The sequence below is a fragment of the Echinops telfairi genome, unplaced genomic scaffold (genome assembly GCF_000313985.2).
Source record: "Echinops telfairi isolate 266 unplaced genomic scaffold, ASM31398v2 ScPeMD7_5;HRSCAF=22, whole genome shotgun sequence".
NCBI lineage: Eukaryota > Metazoa > Chordata > Mammalia > Afrosoricida > Tenrecidae > Echinops > Echinops telfairi.
The window spans coordinates 16235491-16241101 of record NW_022103901.1 but is presented as its reverse complement, the minus strand read 5'-3'; positions in this window follow the sequence as shown (position 1 = coordinate 16241101).

Sequence of the window (5611 nt, the reverse complement as noted above, 5' to 3'; positions counted from 1 at the left end):
GCTGCCATGTGGCTATTTCGCCAGGATAGGAGTTTTATCAATGGTGTCCCGCTTTACCAATGTTAAAATCTGGTCACCTTAGGCTAGATCTAATGAACACGTGTGCTGAATAAAGACTAGTCTAAAAACCAGGCCCACTGTCATCTGGCTCATTTGACTCATAACCTTGTAAGCTCCCCAGACTGTAACTGTGTAAGAGGGTAGCAGGCCCTGTCTCCCTATGACAGCCCAACTCAGAACCACACCACCACCAGGGGGTAGGGTTTCCCCGGCTGTAAATCTTCATCTTTCTCCTGAGGGGTGGCTGGGGGGTTGAACCACTGGCCTTGGGGGTAGCAGTTCAATGGTTACCCAACAGCGACAACAAATAATGTACTTTAGCACCTCCCTCTCCCAACAGTCCGGTGAGCACCTCTCATGAGACTCTGAAGTCCCATGGGGGGAAGCAGGGAGCTCCCAAGAAGCCTTACTAGAAATGGCTTTGAAACTAAAGGCCCACAGGGCTATCCCCTCAGGATCAATAGCTCATGTTACAAAACTGGGGGTCATGGGGAAAGAGGTGGAGAGGAACTTCAGATTGTTGCTATTTTGTTCCTTCAAGAAAAGATTATGGAGGAAGCATCTACTACGTGCCTGGTGGTATGCTGGCCAAAGGGGACATGAGGCTTATCCTCATGGAGCTTATAATCACACGGAGAAGAACGAGAGACACACATACACACAACACACACACACACTCCACCTAAAATGGAAAGCCACACACCAGAATATCTGCAAAGCATCTATCTGACAAAGGACCTATATCCAAATGTGGAGATAACTCCTGAAACTCAGTAGGCTAAAACCAGTTTTCTTTCCCAAATGAGCAAAAGATTTGAAGACACATGAATGTGTTGGCTTCTGGAAAGGTCAGAGCCTCAGGCACCTACAGAGCAGTTCGGCTCCATCCTCCAGGGTTGTGGAAAGTCGAAATCCACATGGCACCAGCACGCGTCACCACCCACCCAGTGGCTCCACCAGCGAAAATGCCTGGTGATCTGTTCTCATAAAAGATTCTCTTCCATCCATTGCCATCAAGTTGGTTCTAACCCATCGTGACCCTAGAAAGCCGCAGAAGTCTATTGTGCTACATAATCTGGTGTCAATTGGAGACTATTAAGAGTGAAGGGATGGAGTTTAGCCTGTCAATCAGGTCGAAGCGTGATGACCTCATTTGGAGGCACTAAGGAAGATAAATAGCTCACTGGAGGCCAGACCCACACTCTCTCTGCTTCACCTTCCTGCTGGCAAGACACATGGAGCTACGCGGATGGAGCCAGAGCTCTGGAACTGGGGGAGCCACGTGGAGACCCACACCGGTACTGAGATGCTTCCACTGCCACTGGATCCACAATACTTCCCACCCACTGGCCTGTGATCTTCCTGCATTCTGTATCATTACATGTGTTGTGTGAGTCTGAAGAGGAATTTATAGGCTGGTTTTGGACATATGGGCTAATATAGGACTTGTGGATTTGATCTGGACAGGACTGGGTGTTTTCTCAATATACAACTGCTCTTTTATATAAAGCTCTTAATTTCATTTTATTGGGGGTTTTTACAGTTCTTATCACAATCCATACATATATCCATTGTGTTAAACACATCTGTACATATGTTGTCATCTTTTCCAAAACATTTTCTTTCTACTTGAGCCTTTGGTATCAGCTTGGTTTTTTCCTCCCTCTCCCACATCCCCTTGATAATTTGTAAATTTTTTGTCATGTTTTATACCAACCGCTGTCTCCCTTCACCCACTTTGTTGTCCGTCCCTCTGGAAGGGGGGGGCCATACATTGGTTATTATGATCAGTTCCCCCTTACTCCCCCCTTCTCTTCCCCTCCTAGTATCGTTGCTCCCCTCATTGATCCAGAGGGGTTTATCTGTTCTGGAATCCGTGTTGCTAGCTCTTATCTGTACAAGTATACATGTTCTGGTCTAACCAGATTTGTAAATAAAACTGGGGTCATGATAGGGGGGGTGGGGCATTAGAGCACTAGAGGAAGGTTATGTCTATGATTGTGCTTCTCTAGTCTACCTGGACGGACACACCTGTGGTGCAGGTTTACTGTCACGTGTCACCCTGTGGAACCTGGTCATGACACGGCCCCCACCAGAGGAGTTGGGAAATGCTGGCACTGAGTGCTGGAGATGCTGTGGGGTCCCGGGAACCCTCCGATGCCAGTGGGAAGGCAGGGGACACGGCAACTCTGGAAAACAACTTGGCTCTATCTTTAAAAAGTAAACCTACACTTCCCATGTGCGGCAGTCAATGATGGAATATGGTTCTTCCAGCCATGGCAACCAAATGGCCTTCGGTTTCCTGATGGGTCTGAGTACACAGGTGCACGAGGATGCTGATTGGATGATAGGATCCCCCGTGAGTGGCTGGTTGCCAGCCTGCTGGGTAGAAACCCGCCGTCTCTGCAGCAGAAAGAGAAATCTCAGGACCAGCATGAGTGCCGTATTAGGAGTGGAGTGCACCCTGTGGACGCCGAGACTCTTGAGCACTGAGCCTCCTGGGTCTAGGAGACAGCTGTGATATCCCTAAGGAGGGGCAGAGGCTCAGCAGTAGCAGAACCAGGAGCCACAGCGTGAGACAGTGGTGGACACCCCGCCCCCCCACAGCCCAAGTAAAGCCATGTGTTTTTGGACAGGAAGCAGGACGTGGGGTGCCCCTGGTGCTGAGTTTTGCTTACCCTCAGAGCTGAAGCTGTATTGGGGTTGAGGTCTACAGCAGTGGCATGGCCTGTGGGCAGGAAAAGGCAGTCCCAAGGAGCTTTGCAACACCACCTGAGAAAAGCAGAGGCCAGAGCTGGCACCAAGAGGCCGAGGGCTCCAAAGGCCTGCCTGTGAACGCCGCCTTCACCCTCGGGCTGAGTTAATGAACCGTCTGACCAGTGTGGCCTATGATTGATGTTATAAATGTCCAAATGACCCCGGGCAGGAGCAAGGTTCCCCACATCTGGTTTAAAGAGAAAGATGGGGCTTTTTGACTCCTGTAAGAGTCACAGACTGGGAAACTCCCGGGGTAGCTGTACCCTGCCCTACAGGGTCACTATGAGTCGGCATCGACCCGATGGCAGTGGATGAGGAGCTGCTGCAGGAGCTGCAGTGGCGTACTGAGTTCCTTAGGTTGACCTGCAACCCCCAGGTTAGCAGTTTGAAACCACCAACCTCTCCCCAGGCTTTCTACTCTCCTAGAGTTACAGTCTCAGAGACCCCGGGGGGCAGTTCTCCCTGTGCTATGGGGTCGCTGTGAGTCAGCATGGACTTGATGGCAGTGAGTTGCGTTCTTCAGAGCGATGCTACAGCGGAGGGGGAGAACTTGAGGGCGGAGCTGTGAGAAAAGAAAATGTGTCCAAAGGCCTGGTTGTGACTTGAGATGAGCATTATACATAAAAGCTCAAAGGTGAAGAACACTTGTGTGTCTATCCAGCGGATGGTCCAGCCAGACAAGGACACTACTCCGCAAAGCCAGGGGTCACACACACACACACACACACACACACACACAATCTCAAAAAACTCACGCTAGGAAGCAGGGCACAAAAAAACAGATACTTAGGATTCCAGCAGCTCTCAACCTGTGGGTCGCAACCGCTTTGGGGATCAAATGACTGTTTCGCAGCGGTCGCCCGATTCATCACGGTAGTAAAATGACAGTGATGACGTAGCAACGAAAATAGTGTTATGGTTGGGGGTCACCACCACGAGGGACTGTATGAAAGGGTCGCGGGATGAGGAAGATTGAGAACCAGTTTCATAGGGCAACCAGTTTTAAGAGGTCAAGCTCCGTGGGTGGCAGGAAGTAGCTCTGTGCGTCCATCTTACCAAAACTCATTGACCTGGATACTTAAAGTGGGCTGAATGGTGAGACATGGGCACTCTGCTTCAGCACTGTTTCATCAAGACGGGGGGCGTCTACTTTACAGTCCCATAAAGGGATTTGTCTGAAACCGGAGCCCAACTCTCACCGCTTGGAATTTGAGCTCATATGATGAGACACTAAGTGTACATGGCACGTCTTGCAGGGAGGAGGTCCCCTGTGACATGTGCCCCCAGTGAAGCCCAGCCTATGGGCATGAAAAGCCTGTAAGAGGAATGGGCCTGGGCACGGGGGAGTGGGGGCCGCCGAGAACCTCTGGGGAAGTGGTCCTTGAGCTCCACGGTGGAGGATGGCAGTAGTTCACGAGAAGCGTTCTGGGCAGGGAAGACTGTTTAAAGGAAGCCGGATGGACAGAGGGGCTGAAGGCAGCAGGGCAGGGTGGAGGCAGGGGCAGGGCAAGGCTGGCAGGGGCCAGGCTAGGCAGGACCCCCTCCAAGATAAGGGTCTCCTTCATTTTGAAAATCAGACTTGCCCATGAGATCACTCTGCTGACCACACACCAAATGGACTGGGTTGTACCCCGGGGGGAGTGCCTGCGGGCAGTGGGTGGTTGGACTAGGAGGGACGGGCAGTTAAGAAGTAGAGTGATTTGCGGTCCTCGGGGCCCTTGAGTTGGCGATGGGGTGGGTTAGGGTAGATGTGAAGAGATGTCACAACTAGATTTTCCCACCAGTCACACACCTGTTAATTCACAGATGCCCAGACTGCACAAAAGATAACTCACCAAAGAAACTAGCACGTGAAGGGGTAGTGTGGTTTTAAAAAATCATCTGACACGTGTGATTTGGGAGCAAATCCGACAGACTGAATCCCAGGTTCCGACCTGATACAATGAGATGGCTGGTGTTGGGATCCTTTGAGACAAGGAGCACCTCCATTCAACATGTGTTTGGTAGCTACCGTGTGTCACTGAGCATCTCTGAGAACAAGGCAGGGGACTTGTGGTGGTGTAACAGTGTGCTGAGCCAGGGCCCTGGTCCAGGTTCGGATGGGGCACACACCCAAAGGGGGTTTGATGGAGGAACTGACCACTGAGTTGGAGGGGGAGACTTGAAAGGTATGGGGCTACCGAGAAAGGCACGACTGTTTCCTGCAACGTCCGAGCTGGTGAGACGCCCCTGCACCACAGCCCCCACCCCTGACCCAGCGTGTTACACTCGATCCCGGCTGGTTTGGGTGCACATGAAAGTCTGAGAAGCACGGGTCTAGTTCCGAATCTGCCAGGGACGCTGGGTTGACATCAGACTCTGCGAGAGACGGCTCTTCATCTCTCGAAGGCTCTTCTCTCTCCTGCAACGCCTTACCTCACTGGGTTGCCCCGTGGCTAAGATCATGGGAAGTGCCAGGCTGGATACGTGGCACCAAACAAGGTTCCTTAAAGTTCCGAGGTGGTGAGGATGCTGCAGGACCCGATGGGGTTTTGCTCCCTTGTCCACAGGGTCGCTATGGGTGGGCACCTAACGTTCCACAGGCTTCTAAGCAGGCGAGTTCTGGAAAGGTCAGTGCAGTCCCTCAGACGTGTCAGCGTGGTCCTGCCACTTAGGTGACTCCTCCTAGACCTAAGACCTCTGGGAAAAACACCCTCACCGTGGTCCCCAAAGAGAATCACTACAGTGCTGCCTGCAACAGCAGCACCCTGGGGGTCGGGCTGGGTGTGGTGCAGAGGTAAAAAATCTGCCCCCC